General features: G+C 40.7%; 1 non-coding gene and 2 pseudogenes across 1 annotated transcript; all 3 read left to right on the plus strand.

Annotated features, from left to right (window-relative positions):
* The first annotated feature begins 7,616 nt into the window (after nt 1–7,616).
* Atp5mg-ps5 (ATP synthase membrane subunit g, pseudogene 5) lies at nt 7,617–7,926 on the plus strand (annotated as a pseudogene).
* Nucleotides 7,927–17,679: 9,753 nt separating this feature from the next.
* Nucleotides 17,680–17,786, plus strand: LOC120098429 (U6 spliceosomal RNA). Its single transcript, XR_005496590.1, has one exon. It is a non-coding gene; the product is annotated as a U6 spliceosomal RNA (small nuclear RNA).
* Nucleotides 17,787–23,130: 5,344 nt separating this feature from the next.
* On the plus strand, nt 23,131–25,005 carry Tkt-ps1 (transketolase, pseudogene 1; annotated as a pseudogene).
* The last annotated feature ends 1,057 nt before the right edge of the window (nt 25,006–26,062 follow it).

Consider the following 26,062-nt stretch of genomic DNA (forward strand, 5'->3'; position numbering starts at 1 on the left):
CAAGAGGAACCCACCTGGAGTCCTCAAGACACAGGAAATGAGGGTCAGTCTGAGCTGACCCTGTGACACAGTTCTCTGTACCCAGATCCCTCTTGGAGAAAGCCAGTCTCCAAAAGTGCTGACACACAGGCTTACAGGAGGGTCAAGCCACTGTCAGAGACAACAAGAACAGCTAACACCAGAGATAACCAGATGGCAAGAGACAAGGGCAAGAACCTAAGCAACAGAAACAAAGGCCACTTGGCATCATCAGAACCCAGTTCCCTGAAAAGAGCAAGCCCTAGACACACCAACACACCTGAAAAGCAAGCAAGATTTTGATTAAAATCACGACATGATGATGTTAGAGGTCTTTAAGAAAGACACGAATAACTCCCTTAAAGAAATATAGGACAACACAGGTAAAAAGTTAGAAACTTTAAAAGAAGAAACACAAAAATCCCTTAAAGAATTACAGGAAAACACATCCAAATAGGTGAATGTATTGAACAAAACAATCCAGAATCTAAAAATGGAAATAGAAACAATAAAGAAATCACAAATGGAGACAACCCTGGGGATAGAAAACCTAGGAAAGAGATAAGGAGTCATTGATGCAAGAATCACTGTGAGAATACAAAAGATAGAAGAGAGAATTTCAGGGGCAGAAGATACCATAGAAAATATCGACACAACCATCAAAGAAAATGTAAAACACAAAAAGCTTGTAACCCAAAACATCCAGGAAATCCAGGACAGAATGAGAAGATCAAACCTAAGGATGATAGGCATAGGGAGATTCCCAACTTAAAGGGCCAGTAAATATCTTCAACAAAATTATAGAAGAAAACTTCCCTAACATAAAGAAAGAGATGTCATAAACATACATGAAGCCTACAGAATTCCAAATAGATTGCATTAGAAAAGAAATTCCTCCCATCACATAATAGTCAAAAGACCAAATGTACAAAACAAAGAAAAAATATTGAAAGCAATCAGGGGGGAAAGGTCAAGTAACATATAAAGGCAGACCTATCAGAATTACAACAGACTTGTCAACAGAAACTATGAAGGCCAGAAGATCTTGGACAGATGTCATACAGAGCCTAAGAGAATGCAAATGCCAGCCCAGACTACTATATCCAGCAAAACTCTCAATTAACATAAAAGAAGAAACCAAGATATTCCATGACAAAACCAATTTTACACAATATCTTTCCACAAATGCAGCCCTACAAAGAATAATAGATGGAAAACTCCACACAAGGAGGGAAACTACAACCTAGAAAAAGCAAAAAAGTAACCTAATTTCAACTAACCAAAAAGAAGATAGCCACACAAACATAATTCTACCTGTAACAACAAAAAATAACAGGAAACAACAATCATTGGTTCCTAATATCTCTCAACATCACTGGACTCAATTCCCCAGTAAGAAGACATAGACTAACAGACTGGATATGTAAAGAGGACCCAGCACTTTACTGCATACAGGAAACACACCTCAGTGACAAAGACAGACATTACCTCAGAGTAAAAGCTAGAAAACAATTTTCCAAGCAAATGGTAACAAGGAACAAGCTGGAACATCCATTCTAATATCGAATAAAATCAACTCTCAACAAAAGTTAGCAAAAAGGATAGGGAAGGACACTGCATATTCAGCAAAGGAAAAATCCACAAAGGGGAACTCTCGATCCTGAATATCTATGCTTCAAATGCAAGAGGACCTAAATTCATAAAAGAAACCTTACTAAAGCTCAAAGCACACATTGCACCTCACACAAGAATGGTGGTAGACTTCAACACTACACTCTCATCAAAGGACAGATCATGGAAACAGAAACTAGACAGAAACATAGAGAAACTAAGAGAAGTTATGAACAAAAAGGATTTAACAGATATCTATAGAACATTTCATCCTAAAACAAAAGAATATACCTTCTTCTCAGCACCTTGTGGTACCTTCTCCAAAATTGAACATAACATAATCAGTCACAAAACAGGACTCAACAGATACAGGAAGATAGAAATAATCCCATGAATCCTATCAGATCACCACGGAGAAGGCTGGTCTTCAATAACAATAAAAAGGTCAGAAAGCCCATATACACATGGAAGCTGAACAATGCTCTATTTCATGATAACTTATTCAAGGAAGAAATAAAGAAAGAAATTAAAGACTTTTTAGAATTTAATGAAAGTGAAAGCACAACATACTTAAACTCATGGGACACAATGAAACCAGTGCTAAGAGGAAAATTCATACCTCTGAGTGCCTCCAAAGAGAAACTAGAGAGAGCATACACCAGCAGCTTGACAGGATACCTAAAAGCTCTAGAACATAAAGAAGCAAATACACCCAAGAGGAGGAGACAGCAGGAAATAATAAACTCGGGGCTGAAATAAACCATGTAGAAACTGAAAGCACTATACAAAGAATCACCAAAACCAGCAGCTGGTTCTTTGAGAAAATCAACAAGATAGATAAACCCTTAGCCAGACTAACCAGAGAACACAGAGACAGTATCCAAACTAACAAAATCAGAAATGAAAAGGTAGACATAACAGCAGTATCTGAGGAAATTCAAAATATCATCAGATCCTACTACAAAAGCCTATACTCAACAAAACTGGAAAATGTGAATGAAATGGACAATTTTATAGACAGATACCAGGTACCAAAGTTAAATCAGGATCAGATAAACCATCTAAACAATTCCATAATTCCTAAAGAAATAAAAGCAGTTACTAAAAGTCTCCAAAAAAAAAAAAAAGCCCAGGATCAGATGAGTTTAATGCAGAATTCTATCAGACCTTCATAGAAGACCTAATACCAATACTGTTCAAACCATTCCACAAAATAGAAACAAAAGGAACACTACCCAACTCCTTCTGTGAAATAACAATTACATTTATAACCACACAAAGACTCAACAAAGAGAGAGAACTTCAGACCAATTTCCATTATGAGTCATGATCTAAAAATACTCAATAAAATTCTTGAAAACTGAATCCAACAACATATCAAAATGATCATCCATCATGATCAAGCAAGCTTCATCCCAAGGATACAAGAATGGTTCAATATACAGAAATCTACCAATATAATCCACTATATAAACAAACTCAAAGAGAAAAAACCACATGATCATCTCATTAGATGCTGAGAAAGTATTTGACAAAATTCAAACTCCTTCATGTTAAAAGTCTTGGAAAGATCAGGAATTCAAGGCCCATACCGAAACACAGTAAAAAGCAATATACAGCAAGCCAGTAGTCAAACTAAATGGAGAAAAACTTAAAGAAGCAATCCCACTAAAATCAGGGACTAGACAAGGCTACCCACTCTCTCTCTACCTATTCAATATAGTATTCAAAGTCATAGCCAGAGCAATCAGACAACAAAAGGAGGCCAAGGATACATATTGGAAAGCAAGAAGTCAAAATATCACTATTTGCAGATGATATGAAAGTATACTTAAGTGACCTCAAAAGTTCCACCAGAGAACTACTAAACTTGGTAAACAACTTCAGTAAAGTGACTGGATATAAAATTAACTCAAACAAATCAGTAGCTTTCCTCTACTCAAATAATTAACAGGCTGAGAAAGAAATTAGGAAAATACACCCTTCAAAATACTCACAAATAATATAAAATACCTTAGTATGACTCTAACCAAGCAAGCAAAAACTCTGTATGACAAGAGCTGTAAGTCTCTGGGGAAAAAAAATTGAGGAAGATCTCAGGGGATGGATAGATCCCCCATGCTAATGAATTGGCAGGATTAATGTTGTAAAAATGGTCATCTTGTCAAAAATAATCTACAGATTCAATGCAATCCCTATCAAAATTCCAACTCTATTCTTCATAGAGTTAGAAAGAGCAATTTGCAAATTCATTTTGAATAACAAAAATCCCAGGATAGCAGTAACTTATCTCAACAATAAAATAACTTGTGGGGAAATCACCATCCCTGACCTCAAGCTGTATTACAGAGCATAGTGATAGAAACTATATGGCAGGTGGATCAATGGAATCAGTCTGGAGGTTCCTCAGAAAATTGGACATAGTACTTCCTGAGCACTCAGCTATCCCACTGGCGGGCATACACCCAAAAGATGCCCCAACGTATAACAAGAACATATGCTCCACTATGTTCATAGCAGCCTTATTTATAATAGCCAGAAGCTGGAAAGAACCCAAATGTCCCTCGACAGATACAGAAAATAAATTGTTTCTTTATTCTTTTGTTTATAAACTAGTAACAAAGCATCATGGTTTTGTGCATGTAGTAATTGTGTAGTAATATAGTGTAATACAATATGTAGTAGCAGATATTACTTGAAATTAAATAAAAGGCCAGTGTTTGTCTAGAAAATGTGGTCCATGGTGTAAAGTAATACGCTACTGTAGTTCTGTTATTTTTTGATTCCTAATGACTTCTTTATCTGGGATGAATTGTTCCTGTGGGACCCATGAAAAGCTATTCATTTAACAAGTGCCAATTATGTAACTAGATTACAAAGAAGTACTGGCTCTTATGTAGCCTTATCTTAGGATAGGGAAATATAACAAAAAATGAATATTGAAATTAGTAATATCTAAAGAAGGAACAGAGTTACAGTTTTGTTAGAGGGACAAAAGAGAAGGCAAGGATTAGCTACAGTTTATGAAAGGTGGTCACACAAATCATCAGTGGGTGAACATTGCAAAGCTATTGGCTTATATTTTTCCAAACCTAATTTAATAAGGGCACTTAAACACTTTAACCTCCCTTCTAGCCCATCACCCACAAGAGGTAATAGAAAGGAAAGATTAATAGGGAAAAGGGGGACGTGGACCTGTTTAGAAATAGTTCTTTTGGGGCAAATTCAATCTGTGTCTTCAGGCTATCAGCAGTTCAGGTCACAGAAATCAACAGGTAGCTCAATCTACTTCCAAACACCGTTCATGAATCAGCAGTGTCAGTTCAATCCAGAAGAAACATGGAGTCAGCAAGAGCAACAAGAAGCCACCACAAAAGAGAAGTTCTTTGCTGCATTTCTCTCTGTGAAGTCATGACAAACAATGATCAGCAATGGGTGGCAAGGTGAACCAATAGCACACAATGTCATCAGTGAAGACGAGCATCAGCAAAACCCAACAAAGACTGTCAAAGAGTGCCAGGCCAACTAATACCGCACAACTCCACCCACTCTCTATACCCCTTCCAAACATCAAATGTTTTTTCTCAAGCATCCACTCTAGCAAAGCATCACATGCCTTTTTCCATGCAGCTTCCAGAAAAACACAATGTATCTGTTCTCAGCAAAATATCATCCCATGTATCTGCTTCAGCAAAAACGATCCCCTGATAAGACAGTTTCCAGAAAACCATCATATGACATAACAGCCTCTCCAAAGAAACCAGAAATTTTCAATAAAAAACATAACAATTATTTCTTAATTACACTGAAAATAATACATATTTGGATCAATTTGAGCATAGATGACTGAGAGATCCTAAAACAGAAAACCAACACAAGGTACTTTCTAAGCAATAAATTCTAAAATTATACACTTATATATTTAAGGAAATTAGTGTCTGATGTGACAACTAGGTAAGTGTGTGTGTGTGCGTGTGTGTGTGTGTGTGTGTGTGTGTGTGTGTGTGTGTGTGTGTGTGTGCTTATATATGGATATATGTGCCATATCATAAATTTATGCCATGTATTTGAAATGCATATGTCTGGTATGATTTATGTAGCCATATCCAGATATGGAGAGATTTAGTTTACATATAAAGATATGTACTTAGAGATCTAGAGATAGTGAGATATGAAAGAGAATTTGTGATACTCAGGTGTGAGGCATACTTTCAACCTTAATCTACAGCCTTCCTAGGGGTCAGCTTTCTCGAAGATGAGCAAATGTAAGAATTTTGCTACAGGTTTCCCTATTTCTCAAGGTACAGTCAGGATTTGAACCAGTATCCATTTAATTTTTACAGCTTATGTGTGCAGCCAATAGCCTGAGAGCTCCCTACTTGTATCCAGCCCTCTGGGTTGTTTATACATAAAGTTTTATTGGAACAAATCATGGCTCTGCACAGAGTTGTTTTCTTTCTGCAATGCAGAAGGGTCGGGTACTTGGAACAAAGAGCAGATAGCAAAGAAAATATAAACTACTTACTAGAAATAGTTCATGTACAAGAAATAGTTTTCAAACCTCTTCTTTTTGCTATTATCTGAAAAACTGTGAGGATTTGGAGGAAATCAAGAATGTGGGCCATTCAGATAAGAACAGCCTCTTGGACAGGATTGTGTCTGCTGAGACAGTTCAAATTTACAGGGATACAGGAAATTCAGACTGTGCCTTTAAGGTTTAATGCATCTAATGCTTGAAAAGAATTACAAGAAGACATTTCATGACATTTGAAGCTGTTTCGATTTCAGCTGCCTGTTATCTGACATTCCAAAATAAAATCACTAAAAATTTGCAGCCTGCTTACTTCAAAGATCACATAGGAGACCTGAGCATCTCCCGATGCCCCTCAAATGTACACACGCATAAAAAAGTCATTTTGCAGATGCTATGGCTTGCAAAGCAATGAAAGGTATATAGATTCAAGACTTTGAGTATTGTTATAAACTAAAAGTAGCATTCAGGTCTCCTTGCAAGCTTCATACCTTATCTTTCTATGATTGAATTATCTTAGAGACAGTTTAGATTTTGGTACCAATATGCTATATCTCATTTGCTCATTCATACAATCCAGCTCCTCCAAGACCTGTGATGTGCTGGGCATTCTCAGTGCCTATCAAATAGGTCATTGCCAAGCATCTGCTACATCCACAGTGTCTTGCACCCCTCACCAATGGTATTTTTCCTTTTCATGTATTTTCACTTTTCAATGAGATCAAAATAAAGTATGCCCCCCAATATTTTGGAGCTTATGAGCTATAAGAAAAGATAAAATACATATAAAGAAACAAATATGTAAAAGATACATATATTACAATCATCTTGGTCAATTTGGGTTGCTATAGCAAAATGTCATAGACTAGGTAGCTACATCAAGAGGCATTAGTTTGTTTGTTCTGTTTTGTGACTCTATACCCCATGAAGCCCAAGATCAAGGCACTGGAGGATTCAGTGTCTGGTGAGAATTTACTTCCTGAGACACAGGTGAATTCACTGTGTTCCCACCTGCTATAGGGCAAAGTAGCTTTAAGGCTCAAAGACCTTACGAGGCCTATAAGTCAATTCCCAGTGGCCCTACTTTCAGAATCTAATCACCCCTCAGAAGTCTTATATCCTAATACTATAAGACATCAAGTTGGATACCAAATTTCAACATAAATTTTGAGGGTGACACAAAGGCAGCCCATAGGAACAGACATTCAGTAAGACAACAGCATCTTCAAATACTAAGAAAGACAAGGAGAAAGTGAAGTCTGACGGAAGACCCAGAGGAGAGGAAAAACACCACTCTATTTTGGATAAGGACAATCTCTGCCACAGTCTTCACATCCTAAAGTGTCAAGATGTGATATTTAACACTTGCAAAAATAGATATTAGAGTCACACACACACACACACACACACACACACAAATTTGCACATGAGCAAATTAAAACTGAGTGATTAAACCATGGCCAAGATCATCCATAACTTTGAGAAGACACCATCTATTGTGGCCGCTGCCGTGACTTACTTGAAGCCTTGATTGACCACGTTTTAGCATTCCGCCAAGGTTGAGCTGGTTTTCCCCAACCCCTGGTAAAATCCCTACAGCTATTCACAGTGTGAAAAAAATAATTCAAAGTGCTAAAACTGATAGCTTCAAACACCTTACAGTTAAGGAAGCTGTGCTGAATAGTTTGGTGGCCACTGAAGTGTGGATGTGGTTTTATATGGGAGAGATCATAGGCAAACTCGGCCTTGTTGGTTATGAGGTTTGAAGACCAATCTTTAACTTCCAATTTGAGTTCTTGTTTGAATGTTCTTGGACAATGTGTAATAAGACTACTATCTGAATAAAATACTAACTGTCAAATAAAAAATAAAAACCGAGTGATAATGCTGACTGATCCATTTGCTATTCAAGACTGGTGCCCAGCCCAGGCTGCTTCCATTGTCCAAGAAATGCTAATGAATTTGCAAAGCCTCTGTGTTTGACCTAATGCCCAGTTCAGCTCATGTGACTCTGGAATATGCAAGAAAAGCTACCTTCAAAGCCATATAATTTTGTTTTAAGATTTCTAAATCTGTCAAGAAAATGTCAAAAGCTGTCGTTTGCACAAGTTAGCCTTCACTCTCCAGCACTCTAGCAGCCCACCCACTCTCTTCACTCATACACTCTGCAAGTATCTTTGCTCAAAGAAAACCACCATCATTCCTTTGGACTCTCACAGATTCCAAAAGCAGATTCTCATGTTCAATGAAATGGAATTGTCCCAATGGTTTGCTAGTCACAACAGGCAGCTCAGTTCTGGAGATACAAGACTGAACTCAAGAAGCTCCACATAAGTACCTCAAGCCCCCAGAACTTCCCAAGAGGGAATCCATTTGCCTTTTAGAGCAACCACAGACATGGTCATGTTTCTATTTGTGGTCATTTAATTGCCACTTGACATGTGAAGAAAGATGGGGTGACACCATGTGACCCCTGAAAGTCTAATAACTATTAATAGAAACCCTGAACATGACCAGACTTTCTGTCCTCAGGAGTGTGCCCACTTCAGTCTCCTCTAGATACCAGCCTATAATGGCTACAAGACAAGCAGGCCTAGATTCTATTCCCAAAGCTTCCACAATGGCTGTTTTGTCTTGGGTAACTTAATTATATACGTGTCTTTCCACATTTCTACACCACATATAATTACTTTTCTAAATCTCCATTCTGCACTACTCTTAAGTCCAACACTGAGGCTTGAGGCACAACTGATTTTTGCCAGTGAGGAAGAATCAGTTTATTAAACATTAAGGTACATTTGGTTATTCAAAACCAAAAGGTACTTCAAGCTACCTTTTCCACAACCCCACAACCCCACATCACCAAATCCCCATAATCCAGTCACATAAAGGTTACTAACCAATACATCATAAACTTCAAAGATTCCATAGATGGTATCCTTTCTCATCTGTTGCCCAAGACACTCAAGATGTCCCAACATATCTGTGCTTGCTTCCCACCGCTGATTCTCCTGTCTCCAGCAGTTAGCCATGCATATAGTGACCATCAGTTGAAAGCTCCCACACACTGCTGAAAAATACCAATATTCTTCACCTGCCACATCATGCCTTTGCCTGGCAAAAGCAGAGGCACAAACATTCTTGACAGTAGACCAAGCCCCAAAGTCCACCTGGACATCCAAAGTTATGATTGCTGATCCAAGGCCCAAATCCCTGGGATTAATTTCTGTGTGGCTACTTATGAAATTTCAGCCACCATTAGCCAGATCAAGCAAAAGCCAGAGAAATGGCTGAGTCAGGGAAGCAAGAGACACTACTGCCTAAGGCCAGTTGGGAAGCTTCATGTTTCTGACTGACAAACCCAATTGAGTAGAGTACTTTTTTAAGAGACATAGGCATATCTTTTTGTATTTTATAGGTGAAGAAACTGAGAGACAAATATGTATTTAAAATGTAAGCTAAACACCCAAAACAGTCTTTTGCTACTGCTCTTGGATGTATGCTAGAACTTGACAGTAAGGCCCTGGGACTGAAACTGCCACACATGTTGTTTACAAAACATAAATGAATCGAATTAGTGTTATCCAGTAAGCTTTTCTCTATTGGCTATATTTCATAATACTAGAAGGAGCTATATAGGCTTCTGCAAGAGGACAGTCTTATCTGGCTATGAACTCTAAATACAAGCATTACTGTGACTATTATAGTAAAATATGTCCATGGGTACTATAGTGACATAAATGTAATTGAGAGTAGCCAGTCACTTTCTGGTTGAATTTTAGGCTCACTCCACCAGAGTCTACACTTGCCCAGTACTATAATCTGACCAAGCTCATGGCTTGGAGCTCATAGGCTCCTATTCTGCTAAACCTACTATTCTGCTAAATGGACTTAGTATGAAATGGGACTCTAAATTCATATCTCTTCACTCATAGATCAGTGAAGTTCTCAGTCCTTATTCAAGAAGTTTTTATGCACAATGGATATAGACAGTTAACACAGAAACTTGAAACTGGCCAAAGTACTCAGCCACCATTGGAACATCTGTCTCATGTCCTTTCAAGGTCAGGGGTAATCAGGAAAGAGTGGGCAGAAACATTATTAGAACCCAAGGTTGGGGAAGACCAAGGTAAAACATTCTCCTATATATCACAGGGTCACTACACTTATGCACTCACAGCATCTGTGGCTACCTGCACAAGGTTTAGCCAGTTATCACTCTACCCTGGATGGGAGAGTTCACAAGCCCTTAGCCCTAACTGAGGAGCTACAGACAAACGAAGGCTTCTGGAGTAGGGAGAATGCTTTCTTTAAGGGTAGGCTCCTAAGAGGTCGACAACTCTCATAGCCAGGAATACAAACATTATTTATAGGTGATAGATAGATAGATAGATAGATAGATAGATAGATAGATAGATAGATAGATAGATAGATAGATAGATAGATAGATGAGAGAGAGAGACAGAGAGAGATGTATGGACAACACAAATTAGATTCAATGGATTATTGAAAAAATAATGATAATAATACACAAAGTCTGGAAGGATGGAGAGGTTGAGTGGATTTTGGAGGTCTTAGAGAGAGAAGTAAAGGTGAATACAATCAAAACAAATTGTACAAAAATCCAAAAAAATTAATAAAAATATTTTTAAAGAATGTGTTAGTGACAGAGTGTGACTGCAAACCCCAGCAATAGAGGTACATACTTAACCTTCACACTGCACAACCTCTCATTTGGCCTCAAGTATACTTTAGGCTTAATTAAAAATGACATTCCAGTAAGTGATTTTCATGGTTTACTCGATAAGAAAGAATTTAGCCATATAAAGTTTCAGGCAGTATTATAAAATCTAGGAATGAATTTTAATGTGGTTGCTTAGTGCAGCAGAAGCATGCATAATATTACTGTTTTTAAAAGCAACTCTCTATTCCTTAAGACTGATGATCTCCTAATGACTATGCACTGAACAGAACAGGGAGACTGAGGTACAAGGTCGATGAAAGCCCCTGTACCCAAGCTCAGGGTGTTACTTAAGAACTAACAGCCCTGCCATCAACACATCAGAGCCACAATTCCTAAGATTCAACAAACAACTGATCTGTAAATCATGATTATTTTAATGATTTAATGTCCTATAACTTAGGACACTTGATAAGAGTTTTATAGGTTTAGAACAGAGAATACCAAGGAATACATGATTAATTTCTTTTTGTTTACTGAAGTGGAAGTTTCTAGATATGTCAAGTGATACAGACTCGTCTGGTTTCTTTACTGATACAAATTCATGTGCTGAGGCTGACTGATGTGCTGTTTTACTAAGGTAAGGCCCATGGAGGACAAGTAATGTTTGGAGAGAGTATAACTAGGTCTCAATGGACAGTGACGGTGTGCTTGCATAGCTAGTGTTGCAATGCTTCATTGGTCTCAAGTCTTCATCTTCACTGCTTCTTTACTTCACTGAAGCATGTCACAGAACTTCTGGCACCTCTGCTGGTCCTGGCCGATGCCACTGATTCTTGCTGATTTGGTGGCAGAGGACTGGCAGTTTCTGCTAGGTCATGCTGCTGGTTGGATTTGCTATCCTGACACTACTGAACTTTATTACTGGTATCATGACAAACAGAGCTTCAAATTGCCCCCAAGGAACTACCTCTAAACTAGTCCAAATCCCCTGGTCCTATTTACTATCTTCTCTTGCCTGCCTTTGGACAGTGGGCTAGAAGTGGGGAGTGAGATGAAGCATTTGAGAACCCTTATTAAAAGTAGGTTTTTTTTTCTTTTTTTTTTTTTTTCGGAGCTGGGGACCGAACCCAGGGCCTTGTGCTCGCTAGGCAAGCGCTCTACCGCTGAGCTAAATCCCCAACCCCTAAAAGTAGGTTTTAAAAACCCTAAGCCTACAATTTATTTACTTGGTTTTTCAAGGCAGGGTTTCTCTGTGTATCCCTGACTGTCCTGGAACTCCCACTGTAGATAAGGCTGGCCTCAAACTAAGAGATCCACCTGCCTTTACTTCTCCAAAGTTAAGATTTAAAGATGTGCTGCACCACCTGTCTGATTTCTTTTTATTTCTGTACATGAATTTAGATTCTTAAAATGCTTATTAAGTATTTCAATACTATCCCTGTATATACTCATAAAAGATGTTTTCTTAAATGTGTATGAGAGTGAGCCCATGAATTTATGATAATCTACAGATAATGTTCAAGTACCACTGCTTTGCAAAATAGAGCCCTCCAAATTCAGCAATTACACAGACCACTCATCTTGTTCATGTTAAGAGTATTGCTGTGCACAGAGAACCAGTGTGGCCACATATGCATAAAAGAGCCACTGTAGATTTATTTAGATGTCGTTTTCTTTTTCTCTTTTTAGGCTCCTTAGGGGAATCAACAACTCCCTAACTCACATGGTCCTGACAGAACGCATCAGGATGCTTTTTTGTGACACAAGTTAAGACATAAAGAAAGAAGACGCTGACAACCCGCTGAAAAGACTCACACTATAAGAAGCCTAGAGGTACAGCAATTCAAAATCCCCTGTTTTTTAAAGAACCGAGAAGCCTTTCCCTGAAGCATCCCCTACCTCATCATACTCCCTCTCAAGTCACAACGATAGGCCAGAATTGGCATGTGTGCAGCTCTGAGCAGATACACACCCAGGGAAAGAAATTGTTCCAAATGAAGCAAACTTGTCAAAACATCCATTACTGTCCACAGAATCCTTTATGAGACTTCATTAGTTGAAAGTCAGAGAGAAAACCATTTGGGCTACAGCTCTATATTCCCTTTAAAGTCATAAAGGTAGACCAGAAGGAGATGAGAGAGAGTCATTTACCATACAGATTATATAATTATTTTTCCTTCTATCCAAAGACTGCAAATGCTGTCAAATAAAGCAATTATCATCTCTCAACCCTGACAAAAATGTGCAACAGTTATGCAAGCAAAGAATTTAGTCTATATTGGGATCTGTACTTGCCATTTCTTTTTTTTCTCTTATACAGACAACATTTAATTGGGGCTGGCTTACAAGTTCAGAGGTTCAGTCCATTACCATCAGTGGGAGGACGGCAGCACCCAGGCAGGCATGGTGCAGGAGGAGCTGAGAGATCTACATCTTCATCTGAAGGCTGCTAATGGAAGACTGACTTCCAGGGAGCTAGGGTGAGGTCTTAAGCCCACACTCACAGTGACACACCTATGCCAACAAGGCCACGACTCCTAATAGTGCCACTCCCTAGGCCAAGCATATACAAACCAAGCATATACAAACCAAACATATACAAACCATTACATTCCACTCCCTGGCCCCAGTAGGCTTGTTCAAACATAAGTTTATGGGGGCCATCCCTAAACATAGCATAATGCAAAATATATTTAGTCCAACTTCCAAAGTCCCCATAGTCTATAGCAGTCTCAACAATGGTAAAAGTCCAAAGTTCAAAGTCTTTTCTGAGACTCATCCAATCACTTAACTATAATCCTCAAAGCAAGGCAGGAAGTCATCTGGGCAAACTCTAAAACTCTGCATCTCCATGTCTGATGTCGAAGCAGTCTTCAGATCTCCACTCCTTTTTCATCTTTGTTGATTACAACAAACTTCTTTTTCCTGGGCTGGTTCCACTCCCTGTTAGCAGCTTTCCTCAGGAAATATCTCATGGCTCTGACGTCTCAAACATCTTGGAGTCTCCAAGGTAACTTCAATGTTACAGCTTCTTATTTCAATGTCTGGGATCTATACATGATCTTCTGGGCTCCTGAAAAGGGCTGCTGTCACTTCTCCAGCTCTGCCCTTTGTAGTACTCTAAACTCAGGTTGATCTACTCCATTGTCTCAGCTGTTCTTGGTGATCATCCCATGGTACTGCTGTCTCCAATATACTGGAGCCACTACAACTTGGCTTCACCAATAGCCTCTCATAAGCTCTCTTCATGGTACCAAGACTCAACTCCTTTGCATGACCCCTTCAGTCCTGGGCTGTCAACTACACCAATTGGCTTCTACGGCCTCTCACATTGCCAAGCCTCAGTTTTTCTTCATGATTCTTTCATGCCCAGAGTACTAACTGGGTGACTCTTACACATTACCAAGTACAGCTGTAGCACAAGGTACAACCTTGGCTATCTCTGGAACACAGCTTCTTTGTGCTGTCAGAAAAAACTTCCCAGAAGATTTCACCTCAGTCATTCTGGTCTCTTCTCAATCACCACTAATTTCTTAGCTCCAGCTAACCAGCATCAATTGTCACAGTAGTCCCATCTATTTTTCGCTCTAAAACCAGAGCCACGTAGCTAAAGCTGCTTCCTGGAGCTGGAACATGGCCCCTTGTTCTATCACATTATCACCAGCTTTCTGTTTTCCAAATCCTTCACTGCCTAAGCTTGGCTGTCCTGGAACTTGCGCTGTAGACTGACTTTGAATTCAGAGATCTGCATGCCTGTCTCCTAAGCACTGGAATTAAAGGGGTGGGCCGCCAAACCTGAATTTAAGTTATCCTTTCCCTAGAACTTGCTCTGATCTAAACTCAGAGATTTTGTCTTTGCCTCCTGGGATTAAAGGCTTGTACTACCATACCTGGACCTAAATTGCTGGGCGGAATCTTGCCCCGAGGTCATTACTCCCATAATCTTGATATCTCCTAGAACACAGGATTTGACTCCATTTCACTTTCTAATATCCCTTTAATACTCAAACCACATATTGTATATTTTTCCTTTCTAAGCTTGCTATGCTTGTTCAAAATGTTCTTCATGAGACTTAACCAGAGAATGAAGTCTCTGTTGGGCTTTTATTGAGATTTCTTTTGTCAATTCAATTAATAAAAATCTCTTTACCTTAGCCTCAGGTAGACTCTTCAGACAAGGGCAAAAAGCAACCACATTCTTCACCAAAATACCACAAAAACAGTCTACACCACATTCTGAAATTCTTCTCCTCTGAAACCCCTCGGGCCAGGTCCAAATTACTCCCAGCAACAGTCTTCCATATTCCTACTAGAGTGGCCCATTAAGCCCCATTTAAAACATTCCACTGCTTTCCAAATCCAAAGTCTCCAAATCCACATTCTTCCAAACAAAAGCATGGTCAGGCCTATCACAGTAATACCCCAGTCCCTGGTACCAACTTCTGTCTTAGTTAGGGTTTTACTGCTGTGAACAGACACCATAACCAAGGCAAGTCTTATAAGGAAAACATTTAAGTGGGGCTGGCTTACAGGTTCAGAGGCTCAGTCCACTATCATCAAGGTAGGAACATGGTAGCGTCTAGGCAGGCATGGTACAGGAAGAGCTGAGAGTTCTACATCTTCATCTGAGGGCTACTAGTGGAAGACTCACCATTTCTTATATTTCTGACTCATTGACCATCAAGAGACAAGTTGAAGAAGTCATTCAAATTGTCAAAATAAAGCATAATCTATTCAGAGTAAAGGTATTTATTAGAGATGTTAAATATGAGATCAGAATTTTTTAGCAAATCATTGAAAACTATTCAAATGGTTTTGCAATTGAGTTCTAGTTGGAAGAATCTTACAGTGAAGCTTGCTGGCCATTTAGGCAATACTTCCACAGACCCTAGGTGTCTTGGTGGTTTTGGTTTTTTGCTTGTGTTTGTTTTTTCAGTTCTGCCTTCCACAAGTCAACTTCATTATCAGAATCCATTTGATGGATATTCATTCAAATATACACAGTAACTGAAACTTCATTCAATGACAGCAAAAATAGGAAAATAGCTGCCTCTGTTTCGAACCTCACATTCTTTTATCATAAATGATCCATGGAAAGGAACATGTTACCTCCACTGGTACATACCCACCTCCAGTGATATATTTCCTTCCCCTGAAATAGGTCACTTGACTCAAAGGAAATTAATGTGGGAGACCAGGAGAAGAATATTGGAGTTGGATTGTGTCAGTCATTGCCTGATTCTGGAATTGTGTATGGGATCTGTGCACCCAAAAACCACAGGACAAAATAAAGGAAGAGTTGAGTTTACTGCTAGAGGGAAACATGGAGAATAAAAGAATGAGTATGGGAGTAGCCGGCCAACTCCTAGCACACCTGCTATCCATGCCTGAGTACTTCCCGGAAAAAAGAGATTTTTTTTTCCAACAAGCATCCAATTCCCAGGACTACTTCAGGCAGAGTGACATTTTACAAAACCATGTGGCAAGTTTTACTCACTCAAGTTGAGAAAAGTAAATCCTTGAAAGGGTGTCATATTTTAATGAGCACCCTAAGTAAGGAACCCATGGCCTCTGGCACAGAGCAGTGTCTGCGTTTCTCCCTGATGAAGCATCATGCTAAAGCGAATTCAGATTCATGCTTACTGGGATGTAAATGCTGCTAATCAAGCTTAGAGATATCATTACCAACATTGAACACAAGATACGAGGCCAAAGCCTGGCTAAGTGATAAGATGCCAGCCCAGATTGGCAATGTAGAGCACTCTCATTCAATTTCCTTCCATTGATGGCTCAAAGCACTGTGAGCACAGCAGTTGACCAGGAGGAGATTCAAATACCTGTGTCTGTCCATCGTCTCCCAGCTGTAGCCTGGAAACATGAGCAGAAAAACCACAGAAGGGATTCCTACTACCCAGGGATCTATGAAGCAGTGAGATGAGAAATAAGCAACACAGAATCTGAAGACTAAATATGATGTTACTATCATAGCTTCCCTACAGTTTTATGAATACAAAACAAACATGACCTCTGTAGTCTTTATGTTTATACTTGAAAAATGGCTACTTGAACAACACACTTAAAGACCATAAATTTTAATTGCCTACTCTGAAAACTGGGAACAGTATAGTGGAGTATCTACCCAATCCACAGTTACACCCTGTCTTAGAACCTCACTGCTCTGTTGCTGTGAAGAGACACCTGACCAAGGTGCACTTCACCTCTAGGCGTGGCACTATACAAGGCACCATCCAAAGACATTTGCCCTCTGCCAGCTGCTGCAGCTCCTTTGCCAGCATCCTCATATCTGCATTGTCAATTTGTAGTGTGATGCATCAAAACTTTAACTAGGAAAAGCACCAACAACAACAACAACAACAACAACAACAACACTAACAATAAATGCTCTGATTGTGATACTGTTCTCTAGAAAAACAACATAATGATTCTAGTTAAGAAACAGGCTAAGATGAAGGGGCTTGAGACCCCATATGTACAACAATGCCAACCAACCAGAGCTTCCAGGGACTAAGCCACTACCTAAAGACTATACATGGACTGACCCTGGGCTCCAAACTCATAGTTAGCAATGAATAGCCTAGTAAGAGCACCAGTGGAAGGGGAAGCCCTTGGTCCTGCCAAGGCTGAACCCCCAGTCAAAGGGATTCTTGGGGGGAGGGCGGTAATAGGGGGAGAATGGGGAGGGGAACACCAATATAGAAGGGGAGAGGGAGGGGTTAGGGGGATGTTGGCCTGGAAACCGGGAAAGGGAATAACATTTAAAGTGTAAATTAGAAATACCCAATTTAATAAAGATGGAAAAAAAAAAGAAACAGTAGTGATCGCTTTGGCAACACATATATTAAAATTGGAACGATACAGAGAAGATTAGCATGGCCCCTGCGCAAGGATGACACGCAAATTCATGAAGCGTTCCATATTTTTATCAGAATCACACCAGACTTTTCGCCAGAAACTATGAAGGCCAGAAGATTCTGGACTGATGTCATACAGACCCTAAGAGAACACAAATGCCAGCCCAGGTTACTGTATCCTGCAAAACTCTCAATTAACATAGATGGAGAAACCAAGATATTCCATGACAAAACCAAATTTACACAATATCTTTCTACAAATCCAGCACTACAAAGGATAATAAATGGTAAAGCCCAACATAAGGAGGCAAGCTATACCCTAGAAGAAGCAAGAAACTAATCGTCTTGGCAACAAAACAAAGAGAAGAAAAGCACACAAACATAACCTCACATCCAAATATGAATATAACAGGAAGCAATAATCACTATTCCTTAATATCTCTCAACATCAATGGCCTCAACTCCCCAATAAAAAGACATAGATTAACAAACTGGATACACAACGAGGACCCTGCATTCTGCTGCCTACAGGAAACACACCTCAGAGACAAAGACAGACACTACCTCAGAGTGAAAGGCTGGGAAACAACTTTCCAAGCAAATGGTCGGAAGAAGCAAGCTGGAGTAGCCATTCTAATATCAAATAAAATCAATTTCCAACTAAAAGTCATCAAAAAAGATAAGGAAGGACACTTCATATTCATCAAAGGAAATATCCACCAAGATGAACTCTCAATCCTAAATATCTATGCCCCAAATACAAGGGCACCTACATACGTGAAAGAAACCTTACTAGAGCTCAAAACACACATTGCACCTCACACAATAATAGTGGGAGATTTCAACACCCCACTCTCATCAATGGACAGATCATGGAAACAGAAATTAAACAGAGACGTAGACAGACTAAGAGAAGTCATGAGCCAAATGAACTTAACGGATGTTTATAGAACATTCTATCCTAAAGCAAAAGGATATACCTTCTTCTCAGCTCCTCATGGTACTTTCTCCAAAACTGACCATATAATTGGTCAAAAAACGGGCCTCAACAGGTACAGAAAGATAGAAATAATCCCATGCGTGCTATTAGACCACCACGGCCTAAAACTGGTCTTCAATAACAATAAGGGAAGAATGCCCACATATATGTGGAAATTGAACAATGCTCTACTCAATGATAACCTGGCCAAGGAAGAAATAAAGAAAGAAATTAAAAACTTTTTAGAATTTAATGAAAATGAAGGTACAACATACCCAAACTTATGGGACACAATGAAAGCTGTGCTAAGAGGAAAACTCATAGCGCTGAGTGCCTGCAGAAAGAAACAGGAAAGAGCATCTGTCAGCAGCTTGACAGCACACCTAAAAGCTCTAGAACAAAAAGAAGCAAATACACCCAGGAGGAGTAGAAGGCAGGAAATAATCAAACTCAGAGCTGAAATCAACCAAGTAGAAACAAAAAGGACCATAGAAAGAATCAACAGAACCAAAAGTTGTTCTTTGAGAAAATCAACAAGATAGATAAACCATTAGCCAGACTAATGAGAGGACCCAGAGAGTGTGTCCAAATTAACAAAATCAGAAATGAAAAGAAAGACATAACTACAGATTCAGAGGAAATTCAAAAAATCATCAGATCTTACTATAAAAGCCTATATTCAACAAAACTTGAAAATCTTCAGGAAATGGACAATTTCCTAGACAGATACCAGGTACCGAAGTTAAATCAGGAACAGATAAACCAGTTAAACAACCCCATAACTCCTAAGGAAATAGAAGCAGTCATTAAAGGTCTCCCAACCAAAAAGAGCTCAGGTCCAGACGGGTTTAGTGCAGAATTCTATCAAACCTTCATAGAAGACCTCATACCAATATTATCCAAACTATTCCACAAAATTGAAACAGATGGAGCACTACCGAATTGCTTCTATGAAACCACAATTACTCTTATACCTAAACCACACAAAGACCCAACAAAGAAAGAGAACTTCAGACCAATTTCCCTTATGAATATCGACGCAAAAATACTCAATAAAATTCTGGCAAACCGAATTCAAGAGCACATCAAAACAATCATCCACCATGATCAAGTAGGCTTCATCCCAGGCATGCAGGGATGGTTTAATATACGGAAAACCATCAACATGATCCATTATATAAACAAACTGAAAGAACAAAACCACATGATCATTTCATTAGACGCTGAGAAAGCATTTGACAAAATTCAACACCCCTTCATGATAAAAGTCCTGGAAAGAATAGGAATTCAAGGCCCATACCTAAACATAGTAAAAGCCATATACAGCAAACCAGTTGCTAACATTAAACTAAATGGAGAGAAACTTGAAGCAATCCCACTAAAATCAGGGACTAGACAAGGCTGCCCACTCTCTCCCTACTTATTCAATATAGTTCTTGAAGTTCTAGCCAGAGCAATCAGACAACAAAAGGAGGTCAAGGGGATACAGATCGGAAAAGAAGAAGTCAAAATATCACTATTTGCAGATGATATGATAGTTTATTTAAGTGATCCCAAAAGTTCCACCAGAGAACTACTAAAGCTGATAAACAACTTCAGCAAAGTGGCTGGGTATAAAATTAACTCAAATAAATCAGTAGCCTTCCTCTACACAAAAGAGAAACAAGCCGAGAAAGAAATTAGGGAAACGACACCCTTCATAATAGACCCAAATAATATAAAGTACCTCGGTGTGACTTTAACAAAGCAAGTAAAAGATCTGTACAATAAGAACTTCAAGGCTCTGAAGAAAGAAATTGAAGAAGACCTCAGAAGATGGAAAGATCTCCCATTCTCATGGATTGGCAGGATTAATATAGTAAAAATGGCCATTTTACCAAAAGCGATCTACAGATTCAATGCAATCCCCATCAAAATACCAATCCAATTCTTCAAAGAGTTAGACAGAACAATTTGCAAATTCATCTGGAATAACAAAAAACCCAGGATAGCTAAAACTATCCTCAACAATAAAAGGACTTCAGGGGGAATCACTATCCCTGAACTCAAGCAGTATTACAGAGCAATAGCGATAAAAACTGCATGGTATTGGTACAGAGACAGACAGATAGACCAATGAAACAGAATTGAAGACCCAGAAATGAACCCACACACCTATGGGCACTTGATTTTTGACAAAGGAGCCAAAACCATCCAATGGAAAAAAGATAGCATTTTCAGCAAATGGTGCTGGTTCAACTGGAGGTCAACATGTAGAAGAATGCAGATCGATCCATGCTTATCACCCTGTACAAAGCTTAAGTCCAAGTGGATCAAGGACCTCCACATCAAACCAGACACACTCAAACTAATAGAAGAAAAACTAGGGAAGCATCTGGAACACATGGGCACTGGAAAAAATTTCCTGAACAAAACACCAATGGCTTATGCTCTAAGATCAAGAATCGACAAATGGGATCTCATAAAACTGCAAAGCTTCTGTAAGGCAAAGGACACTGTGGTTAGGACAAAACGGCAACCAACAGATTGGGAAAAGATCTTTACCAATCCTACAACAGATAGAGGCCTTATATCCAAAATATACAAAGAACTCAAGAAGTTAGACCGCAAGGAGACAAATAACCCTATTAAAAAATGGGGTTCAGAGCTAAACAAAGAATTCACAGCTGAGGAATGCCGAATGGCTGAGAAACACCTAAAGAAATGTTCAACATCTTTAGTCATAAGGGAAATGCAAATCAAAACAACCCTGAGATTTCACCTCACACCAGTGAGAATGACTAAGATCAAAAACTCAGGTGACGGCAGATGCTGGCGAGGATGTGGAGAAAGAGGAACACTTCTCCATTGTTGGTGGGATTGCAGACTGGTACAACCATTCTGGAATTCAGTCTGGAGGTTCCTCAGAAAATTGGACATTGAATTGCCTGAGGATCCAGCTATACCTCTCTTGGGCATATACCCAAAAGATGCCCCAACATATAAAAAAGACACGTGCTCCACTATGTTCATCTCAGCCTTATTTATAATAGCCAGAAGCTGGAAAGAACCCAGATGCCCTTCAACAGAGGAATGGATACAGAAAATGTGGTACATCTACACAATGGAATATTACTCAGCTATCAAAAACCACGACTTTATGAAATTCGTAGGCAAATGGTTGGAACTGGAAAATATCATCCTGAGTGAGCTAACCCAATCACAGAAAGACCTACATGGTATGCACTCATTGATAAGTGGCTATTAGCCTAAATGCTTGAATTACCCTAGATGCCTAGAACAAATGAAACTCAAGACGGATGATCAAAATGTGAATGCTTCACTCCTTCTTTAAAAGGGGAACAAGAATACCCTTGGCAGGGAAGAGAGAGGCAAAGATTAAAACAGAGACTGAAGGAACACCCATTCAGAGCCTGCCCCACATGTGGCCCATACATATACAGCCATCCAATTAGACAAGATGGATGAAGCAAAGAAGTGCAGACCGACAGGAGCCGGATGTAGATCGCTCCTGAGAGACACAGCCAGAATACAGCAAATACAGAATCGAATGCCAGCAGCAAACCACTGAACTGAGAATAGGACCCCCGTTGAAGGAATCAGAGAAAGAACTAGAAGAGCCTGAAGGGCCTCGAGACCCCATATGTACAACAATGCCAAGCAACCAGAGCTTCCAGGGACTAAGCCAATACCTAAAGACTATACATGGACTGACCCTGGACTCTGACCTCATAGATAGCAATGAATATCCTAGTAAGAGCACCAGTGGAAGGGGAAGCCCTGGGTCCTGCTAAGACTGAACCCCCAGTGAACTAGACTGTTGGGGGGAGGGCGGCAATGGGGGGAGGGTGGGGAGGGGAACACCCATAGGGAAGGGGAGGGGGGAGGGGTATGTTTGCCCGGAAACCGGGAAAGGGAATAACACTCGAAATGTATATAAGAAATACTCAAGTTAATAAAAAAAAAAAAGAAAAGAAACAGTACATTTATCTACAATAGTATGCTACCTGCCTTCCTGTGGTATCAGCCAATTTGTCCTGTGAAATTAGCTAACATCACTTTAATAAAGTTATTTTGTCTGCTATAAAAAATAAAAGAAGGAAAGAAAGAAAGAAAGAAAAAAAAAACAGACACTTGCCCACAAACTTGACAACTTGAGTTCAGTCCTGACAGCTAGCTCTCTCTCTCTCTCTCTCTCTCCCTTAAATAATCTTTAAAAATTAACAGACTCAAACTCAGACAAAATGCTTTGTCTTGGACAAACTGATAAAGTCAAGATTCAATCACACTTGTGCACTATGCCTCTGAGTGTTAGCTATCCCTGGAAAGACTGTTGGAAGTGCAGTGCCAGGTCACTGCCAGGTCACTGCCAGGTCACTGCCAGTCATGTCCTGAGCCGCCACTGGCTCTGTGTCTCTCTCCTCAGTCAGCATCCTCGTCCTCACCTAACCGCACCATGGAAGGTTAGCACAAGCCAGATAAGCAGAAGCTCCAGGCCCTGAAGGACACAGCCAATTTCCTGCGCATCAGTTCCATCCAACTAGGCCACCACTGCAGCAGGGTTGGGCCATCCCACATCATGCTGCAGCACTGCAGAGACCATGGCTGTCCTGTTTTTCCATACCATGCACTACAAGGCCCTGGATTCCCAAACCCCTCACAATGATCGCTTTGTACTCTCCAAGGCCATGCAGCTCCCATGTTATATGCAGTCTGGGCTGAAGCTGGCTTCCTGCCCGAGATGGAGCTGCTGAACCTGAGGAAGATCAGCTCTGACTTGGATTGGCTTCCTGTCCCGAAACAAACCTTCACCGAAGTGGCCACTGGCTCCCTGGGCCAGGGGCTGGGAGCTGCTTGCAGGATAGCATACACAGGCAAATACTTCGACAAAGCCAGCTACCGAGGTCTATTGCATGCTGGGAGACAGGGAGGTGTCTGAGGGCTCCATCTGGGAGGCCATGGCCTTTGCTGGAATTTACAAGCTGGACAACCTCGTTGCCATTTTTTACATCAACCATCTGGCCCAGAGCGACCTAACTCTGCTGCAGCACCAGGTAAACATCTACCAGAAGCGTTGTGAGGCCTTTGGCTGGCACACCATCATTGTGGATGGACACAGCATGGGGGAGCTGTGCAAGACGTTTGGTCAGGCCAAGCACCAACCAACAACCATCATTGCCAAGACCTTCAAGGGCAGCGCAATCACAGGGATCGAAGACAAGGAGGCATGGCACGGGAAGTCCCTCCCCAAAAACATGGCTGAGCACATTATCCAGGAGATGTACAGCCAGGTTCAGAACAAAAAGAAGATCCTGGCCACTCCCCCTCAGGAGGATGCCCCTTTAGTGGATACTGCCAACATCTGAATGCCTAGCCCACCCAGATACAAAGTGGGGGACAAGATAGCCACCCGGAAGGCCTATGGACTGGCCCTTGCCAAGCTGGGCCATTCCAGTGACCGCATCATCGCCCTGGATGGAGAAACCAAAAATCCCACCTTCTCGAAGCTCTTCAGAAAGGTGCACCCAGAGCGTTTCATTAAGTGCTGCATTGCTGAGCAAAACATGATGAGCGTTGCTGTGGGCTGTGCCACACGTGACAGGACAGTGCCCTTCTGTAGCACTTTTGCAGCCTTCTTCACACGGGCCTTCGACTAGATTCGCACGACTGCAGCAACCTCAATCTCTGTGGCTCCCACTGCGGCTTCCCACTGGAGAAGACAGGCCCTCTAGGATGGCCCTGGAAGACCTGGCCATGTTTCCGTCCGACCCTATGTCTACTGTCTTTTACCCGTTATGGAGTCGCACCAATGAAGGCAGTGGAATTACAGCCAATACAAAGGGCATCTGCTTCATCCAGACCAGCCGCCCAGAAATGCCATTATCTATAGCAACAAAGAGAATTTCCAGGTTGGCCAAGCCAGGGTGGTCCTGAAGAGCAAGGATGACAGTGACAGTGATCGCGGCGGGTGTAACTCTGTAGGAGGCCTCGGCTGTTGCAGAGATGCTGAAGAAAGATCGGTATCCGTGTGCTGGACCCCTTCACCTTCGTGCCTCTGGACAGAAAGCTCATTCTTGACTCTGCCCAAGCAACCAAAGGCAGGATCCTCACCACAGAGGACCACTACTATGAAGGTGGCATAGGCAAGGCAGTGTCTGCTGCCACAGTGGGAGAATCTGGAGTCACCGTCACTCGCCTGGCTGTCAGCCAAGTACCATGAAGTGGGAAGCCAGCTGAGCTACTGAAGATCTTTGGTATTGACAAGGACGCCATTGTGCAAACTGTGAAGGGCCTTGTCTCCAAGGGATAGGCAGGACGTGGGATGGGTGAACTACACATTCCCAAGAGGTTCTGGCAAAGGTGCTCAAGGATGTACTGAGTAGAGAGGTAAATATATGTTTTGAGGGGGAAAAAAAGGAAGTGTGATGCCTCAGGCCTCCCTCACAGACCTGCTCACTGCTACCTTCATGTGCCCCCAGTAAGTACCTTCCAGTCAAGCATTTTGCCACTCCCACACCAGTATTTTTCTATTCACACAGTAGTTCTGCTGTTCTGCTCATTGTATTAATATGTTCTGAAACTCAAGGAAGTTGGAGCATTTGCCAGGGATTTGCAACCAGGAAGTGGCAGAGCCAGGATTTGTCCCCTATGCTCACAGTAACATCTGTCTCCCCTGCTCTCATGCCAGATCCAAAAGGATGCAGAAGCAGGCAGCCAGCTTCAGGAAGGGCCAGCTGATTCAAGATGTGAGTTTACCAATAACACTGGAAAGAAGAAGATAAAGTCTACACTGTGGTCATCCTGCTTATCCACACTTTCCCTTGCCAGGGTTTCAATTACCCACAGTTGGTTGTCAAACACGGAAAGGGAAAGATAAAGGAAAGAGAAGAGATTTGGAAAGAGGAAGGCAAGGCAAGGACAAACACTAAATGAAACTTCCACAAATAAGCCAATCGTACATTCTGCACAACTTTCATTATATCATACTGTTACACATATGATTAGTTACTGTTGTTATTAATCTCATACTTCATTTCCAAGCTAGCTTTTATCCTAGATCTGTCTAGGATAGCCATAGTACTGATGGAGTTTGGTATTAGCCAGAGTTTCAGGGATCCACTGCAGGTCTAGGAACACATTCTTTATGATTAAGGAGAATCACTATGTAAACTTCATCTTAGACATTCTACATTCGAGACAGCAGAAACAGAAGCTATAATTGTGTCCCACAGGAATGAGTCTTCATTCAGACTGTACAAAAGGACGATGCTCATTTTGCTTAGGAGATTTATCTGTGGGGTGCTGATGTGGTGGTGGTGGGCGTGACAAGTCCCTCTTCTCTAATGAGACTGGCCCAAGGCATCTGC

The sequence above is a fragment of the Rattus norvegicus genome, chromosome 18, assembly GCF_036323735.1.
Source record: "Rattus norvegicus strain BN/NHsdMcwi chromosome 18, GRCr8, whole genome shotgun sequence".
In the NCBI taxonomy this organism is placed as follows: domain Eukaryota; kingdom Metazoa; phylum Chordata; class Mammalia; order Rodentia; family Muridae; genus Rattus; species Rattus norvegicus.